A 7910-nucleotide genomic window follows, 5' to 3' on the forward strand; every position below is an offset into this window, starting at 1 on the left:
ATCACTTCCCGCTGCAGAAATAATGAAGTATCTGACGGTAGGAGACCTGCTGCTCGTGTGCCTCTAAAATACTTTCTGATTTTGCAAAACTCATAGTCCGTGTCAACAGAAAATGATTCAGATTTTCATCAAGAAACAAAGGAGGAGAAAAGAACAAACGTTAACAAGGAGAAATTAGAATAATACAATAACAAAACTGTTCACGCAAACTGTCTTTATCTTTCTTCAAGCCACGCACTCTCTTGCAGCGCTCTTATAACCTTTCTTCACAACACGCCCCCTCGTACAGTGCTCTCATTCCCTTTCTTCAAGACACACCTTCTCTTACAGTGCTCTCATTCCCTTTCTTCAAGACACGCCCTCTCTTACAGCACTCTCGTTACCTTTCTTCAAGACACGCCCTCTCTTACAGAGCTCTCGTTATCTTTTTTCAAGACCTGCCCACTAACATCCACTCTCATTTCCTTTCTTCAAGACACACCCACTCACAGCTGTTCTTATTATCATATATGGGACAGTTCAGTGATGATCATACACAGATAATAACTGTGAAGAAAAAAAAGACATCAAAAGTTTGATGTTTGGATCTTTGTGTTGTAGCAAGGTGTCACTTCTGGAGTCTTTTTTCCTGCAGCCTTTGTGCAAAATTGTGTTTGAAGTCACGTCGTGTCCACAGGGGAGCTGCAATGTCAGCGACTTTTGTCTCAAAGTCCCTGGCAGATGGTACAAAAGCTCTTCATAAGGACTTCAGCTCGATGTCTGCAGGATGAATTTCTGAAACGCCATCAGAACTGAGGACACGCTCGGCGTAAGCTCGCTTTTGGCTCTGTTTTTTCCATGCTAATGTCCACCATAGCATCATTTTGACCATCTGTCAGAGTAAACTTGTCTTTAAAAGCTGTGAATTTCAGACAGCTTTTGGGCATTACCAGACTCATTTTGAGAGAAATTTTGCGGTGGATGAAGCTAGGGGAAAAACAGCTAGCTAGTAACCATTAGTTATGATTAATATATGACTTAAAATCCTTTCAGAAATCATGTTGGCTAACTAACAAAATGTCAACATGTATATTGATAAAAACACACTTCGTGTTCTGAGAGAAATAAACGTTTGGCTTTAGAAAAATGAGAACATTTAAGCGACTTGGCACCAAACAGAAGAATGTCTCGAGAGAAAATCCAGACTTTTTTGTGCTTTTAATGCATTTCTTTGTTCAGTGTATGCCGCAAAACCTATTTATGATTCCTCAAGGTTGTGCGATGACCATGTGCGATGACGCGGGGAAACCAGGTGACCCCAACTTCACACACACACACACCAGAATAGATGATGCAAAATTCAGGGTCACTGTATAAGCCTGTGATGCATCAGACTCCAAATAAATCATATGAATAAATAAAGCAAGTCGTGTTAAGGTAAAGAGAACTTTGTAGCTGAATAAATGTTTCTTCCAAATATTCTATATTCATTAATAACCTATATAACAATTAATCAATCTCATATTAGCTTGTTAGATAGTTGACAGTGGAAAGAAAGGAAGAAAGAAAGAAAGAAAGAAAGGATGAAGGGCGGAGGGGTTAAAGAAAGAAGATAAGAGAGGGAAAATGAGGTAAATATAGAGGAATGACAGCAAGAAGAAGAGACAATAAAAGTGTAGTGCAAGTGATAAAGGAAAGCATGCAAGATAGCAAGAAAGACAAAAGAAGAGAAGATAAGAGAGATGAAAAAGAAAGGAACATTTGTACAGAAAAAGAAAGGATGCATGAAATTTAAAAAACAAAACAAATATAGAATGGGTGGAGGTGTGAAAGGAAGAAGTAAAGAAAAAGAAAAAGGAACAGAAGGGAGAAGAAAAATGGATAAAATAGAGAGAAAAACAGAAAATAAGAAAAAGAAATTACAAAAGGAGGAAAGTTGGGTTAAAGTTGGATGAGAGCAGAGAGGAAGAAAGAAAGGAATAAAGAAAGAAATAACAAAAGACAGAAACAAGAACCAAAAAAGGACTAAGAAAAGAAGGAAGGAAGGAAGGAAGGAAGGAAGGCAAGGTGAAACTGCATGAAAAATAAACATAAATAAAGTAAAGAATTTATGCAAGGATAATGGATGAATGAAAATGGATGAAATCAGAGATAAACAAACAAATAAATAAATAAGGACCAAGGACCATAAAGGGCCAAGAAGCAAAACAAAAGAAAGAAAGAAAGAATGAACGAACCTAGGACCAAAAAAGGACTAAGTAAGAAAGAAAGGAGGGAAGGCAAGAGAAAAGGGAAAGAAGGGAAAAGTAAAACTGATGAAAAATTAAGTTAAAGAAAGAGAATAAAGTAAAGAAAGTATGCAAGGATAAAAAAAAAGGCAAACAAATAGGCAAAATTCGAGATTCATATAAACAACAACAAAAAATGAAAAGAAAGAAAGAGGGATGGAAAAATAAATAAATAGAAAAAATTATATGGGAAATGAAAGAAAGTAATAATAAAAGAAAGAGCAAAGAAAGATAGATATTTTTAAATTGTATTTCATCTTGTTATATTTATATTTTCTTATAATAATTTGCTGATACTCATACTATAGTTATTTTATTTATTTGTTTTAATATTTTCTCATTTATTTATTTTTGCTAATATCACTTGCAGCTACTTTAACAGAAATCCAATAATGTTGAGCTGTTGATTCTGACTGTAATCTGGGGACATGAGGTAACTTTATGTGTGTAATATTAATCTACTCATTAGCACTGTTGTTCTTATGGCTAAGATAATTATGCGCATATGTAAATGAGGTGATAGAACATCCCTCGGGTTTCTCTAGCCATTGCTGTGGAGACAGATATGTGTATAAATTGACTGTGAAGAAGGAGATATCCCCCTTCGTGTTTTTCCATGCATCTTTTTTTCTCCCCCACTGGAGCCTCTTATCTTTATGTTTATTTTTAGGCTCCTGTTTTTTTCCACATTTTAGTAGCTGATGCAAATAAAGATCAATAAAAAGCGGACAGAAAGCAACCAATTGGAAGGAAGCAGCACTCGAGTTCAGCTCCTGGTAATAAAGACGAATAAAAGTTGTTTTATTTCCACCGCTGAGCCGGCGCTCCTCCGAGGCCTGAAACTACACCGTGGTGACTTCTGCATTTTATAAGATTCTCCAATTTAACTATTTTTTTCCCCTCATAAATACCTTTACTCTGGCTTGTTTTCTTTTCTTGTCTCACTGTAACTCAGTTTTAACACCTTATAAATGTCACCGTTAGCATTAAAGCATGATGGGAAAAAAAACTCGACAGAAAAAGAAAAACTGTTCGGCTGTTGTTAAACAGGAATCTTCAGTTCTTTTTTTCAGACATGTTTAAATGGATGTTTCCTGGACTGCTCTGACTGAAGAATCTGTAAAGATTTTCATTATTTTGATTATTAAAGTTATTACAGCTGTTACAAATTTTCCTTCGCTACATTAATAAACCAGATTAGCCTACACATTGGTAACGTTCCGGGATCTAATGGAATTGAGTACGGATGCAAATGCAGATAAAGACGTTTATTAAGGAGAGAGGCAGGCAGACAAATCCAAATCGTGAAACAGACAGTGCGTTTACATGGACAACAATAATCCACTATTAACCCGATTAAGACAATACTCGATTAAGAAACTACCATGTAAAAAGCAATTTTTAATTACCTTAATCCGGTTAAGGTCATACTTGAAGTAAACACAAATCGAATTAAGACATGTGGAGTATTCCTGTTTTAGTCGCATTATCGAGGTGTATTACAGACATGTAAACACCTTAATCACATTATTAACGTTGTGTGAGAGTTTTCACCGCATTTTGCGACAGGACACGTACACACACGGCAGTGCTCAACCGTTTTACGGCAAACAAGAGCGCACGGCTGCATCCTAAACCGCGTACTTGCCTACTATAGGCCTATAGCAGGCGAAATACATGTATCTCGGCCACTATACAGTAGGTAAGTATGTGGTTTGGGACGCAGCCCATGGCTTCAAGCAGTCTTCTATTAGCACATATAGCATGACAAATAATTAACCGCACTGGAAGCGTTCATAAAAATTTAAAATAAAAACACCCAAAACTATATACACGGTACCATAATGAAGACGAACTGTATGTTAATACGTGAAATTCTGGAGGGACGCCGGATGGCGTGGCGCGGTGACGTAATGACGTGTGCCGTTAATCTAATTATGTTCTATAACATGTAAAACGGGTACATGAAAGGAGTATTCTAAAAGCGACTCATGAAAACACCTTAATCACATTATTATCTTACTCAGAGTAAGGTCAATAATTAGATTACTGCTGTCCATGTAAACGTAGTCAGAGACTTGGTCAAAACAGGCAAACGGTCAGGCGATTGGCAAACAGGCATAAACTGGGCTAGGCTGGAATCAAAACGAGGAAATAAGAAACAAGGTCAATAACAAGAAACATGAAACGAGAATCGGGAAACGAGAAACAACCGCTTAGTAGAGAGGTAAACTCAATACTGCACAATTTGCACAGAGACACGAGGGGTTTAAATGAATAACGTAATTGTGCAACATTGCTTCAATCTAGCTATATTGGACATAAAAATTCTACAGGTTTTTGTGATAATCATATCAAATTGTTTCCTACGTTAATTTGACATAGCAACCAACAACATTGAAGTGAAAAACAAATAGAAATGGGGTGAAAAAGGTCCAATAACCTGATTAACCCCAAATACAGATAAGCTGTTTTCAAAGAATTGTTTTTAGACATCTTGAAGTCATGATCCAATGTTTCCGGAGCATACACAGGATCTCTGTTGAAAGATAATAATTAGGACATGGGTACACAAAGAATTTCCAAAACATTAGATGTACCATGTGGAGAAAATGAGGCATATATAACAATTGCAATCTCATATTAACTTGTTAAACAGTTAAAAGTGTAAAGAAAGAAAAAAAAAGAAATGAGAAATGAATATAGGTAAAGGTTGGAGAGGTTAAAGAAAGAAGATACTGTAAAGAGAGGAAAAAAATATGGAGGCACAACAACAAGAAAAAGAAAGAAAATAAAAGGATGGGGTGCAAATAATAAAGAAAGCATGCAAGAGAGAAAGAAAGACAAATGAAGAGAAGGGCAGAGAGATGAAAAAGAAAGGAACATTTGTTTGATAGAAAAAGAAAGGATACATGAAAGGAAAAAATCAAATAGAATAGGTGGAGGGGTGAAAGGAAGAAGTAAAGAAAAAGAAAAAAATGGATAAAATAGAGAGAAAAGAACGAAAATAAAGTAAAGGAATTATGAAAGGAGGAAAGTTGGATGAGAACAGAGAGGAAGAAAGAAAGAATCAAGGACCAAACAGGAAGGAAAGAGAAAAAGGGAAGCAAGGGAAAAGTAAAACTCGATGAAAAATAGTGATAAAAATGTCCAATAACCTTATTTACCCCAAATGCAGATTAGCTGTTTTTGTAGAATTGTTTTTAGACATCTTGTTGGGTCCATCCAACTGCTGAAGCCATGGTCCACACTGCTTAGGGAGCATATACAGGATCTCACTGTTGAAAGGTATCGATCAGGACAGGGGTATAATGTCACCACAGTGCCATTACCAAGAACGGGATGTCCTTCCTAAATTGATGAAATGATATGAAGAAAACATGGCTGTGAAGAGACCTAAATAACACCATACCCACTGAGAAACATGGTGGTGGCAGCATCAATCCATGTGGCTGCTTCTCTTCAGCTGGAACTGGGGCTGTAGTGAAATTAGAGGGAATCATGGATAGCTCCGAATCAATTTTGGCACAAAACCTGTAGGCCTCGTTTAGACAGATAAAGATGAAGATAACTGTCACCTTCCAGCACAATAATAACCCAAAGCACAAATCCAGCTCAACAAAAGAACGGTTTCAGAAGAAGATATATCCAATGTAGCTGATGTTAAAATTAAAATGAATGTCTCAGAGAACACTCAGAGAACATGTCCAGGGGGTTTATCTGAGTATGACTCTCTACACCTTAGCTTGAGTCCAAATTAATGGCTAAACATTGTGACAAATAAGAGCTTCAGGACCAAAGCAGCATGCAGAGTCCCTCATTAAAATCTGCTCACGTTACATGTAGCGTCAGCAATCTCACCTGCTAGCGCTAATGCATTAGCAGGTGAGAACAGTGAACTAGTCTGTACATTTCCAATGAACAGAGAAAAGTGTGACATTACTGTGCACTTCAAACTTTGCTTAATGACTTTAGAGGCAGATCAGTGTTCTCGCTAATGCTTTAAGTCACCTTTGTTCTTTTGCAGAATCACAATTTGCTGTACGAGCTCTCCTTATTCACAACAAACAGCAGACAGTATCACATTTATATTATTAAGTATCTTTAATGCCTGGACTACAAAAGCATTAACATTAATATTACAAGGAGAAGAAAGAAAAAAAATGCTTCTCTGAGAGCTACTTAGAGGTGTGGTGTTGTCTTATCTTACAAAAAAAAAAAAGATATCCTGATGTAACAAAAACAATAATATATAGATGACAGCTTAAATAAAGAAAAAAAATATAGGTCATATTAATCAATCAATAAATAAAGGACTAAGGAAAACAAAAACAAAACAAAAAGAAATGCATAAAAATATATAGAAAAGGGTGAAAGACAATGAAATAAGAATGAATGAAATGAGAATGAAAGAGAGAAAAAGATTGCATAAACAAACAAATAAATAGATAGATATTAAAAGGACAAAAGAAAGAAAAGAAAAAGAAATGAAAGAACAACAAAAAAGAAAAGTTGCACATATAAAGAAAAAGGATGATGAGATGAAAGAAAGAAAGAAAAAATGAAAGGCCATATAAATATATATATTTTTTTAAAAAGGCTCAAAAGACAAAAAGGAAAGTTAGGAAGAAAGCAAGAAAGAAATAAAGAAAGGAAAGAAGGAAGGAAGAAAAAAGACAGATGCATAAATAAATAAAAAAAATAAAAGGGCAAAATAAAGAAAAGTTACATGAATAAAGAATGAAAAGCAATGGGAGCATAAAAAGAAAGAAAGGCTGCATAAATAAAGAAAATGGACAATGAGGTGAAAGAAAGGCCATATAAATAAATAGAGGAAAAGCTCATAAGACAAAAAGGACCAAGAAAGAGAAGAATCAAGAAAGACTAATGGAAAAGTAAACAAACAAACAAACAAACAAACAAATGCTGCATGAATATATAATGAAAATCTATGGGAAAAAAAGAAATAGAAAGACAGAAAAGAAGAAAAAGAAATGAGAAAATGAAGAAAGGAAAAAGGAAAGAAAGGAAAAGCTCAAAAGACAAAAAAGACCAAGAAAGAAAAGAATAAAAAAGAATAATGGAAAAGTAAAGAAAGCAAGCAAGAAAGAAGAAAGAAAGAAATGTATAAATAAATGAAAAGGACAAAAGAAAAGTTGCATGAATACATAATGAAAACCTATGAAAAAAAAGAAAGAGAAAGACAAAAAAGAAAAAAAGAAATGAGGAAATGAAGAAAGGAAAATTGAAAGAAAGGACTACAGAAAAGAAGGAAGAATGGAAGCAAGAAGAAAAAAGCATCTGCATTTATGTGTCGAAATGTCTCATTATGCAAATCAGTCCACTGATGGCCATGCCCTCCTCCCACTGCACACATCCTCCATGAGCCATCCTCGAGCCATACATATCATTAAATATACTAAACACTAGGCTTGTAGCATTATTGCATATCACTGCTTGAATGTTTAGTCATTGAAAAACACGTATCACTGGAGTCCCACCACTGACCATGTGACTGTGAAAAGGGGGACAAAGATGAAGAGAAAAAGAGAAAAATAGACAGAGAATGCCCTTGGCACATTTTCACATGAAATCTCCTGAGCTCTCTCTCTCTCTCTCTCTCTCTCTCTCTCTCTCTCACAC

This window comes from Ictalurus furcatus, chromosome 26, assembly GCF_023375685.1.
Source record: "Ictalurus furcatus strain D&B chromosome 26, Billie_1.0, whole genome shotgun sequence".
Lineage (NCBI taxonomy): Eukaryota > Metazoa > Chordata > Actinopteri > Siluriformes > Ictaluridae > Ictalurus > Ictalurus furcatus.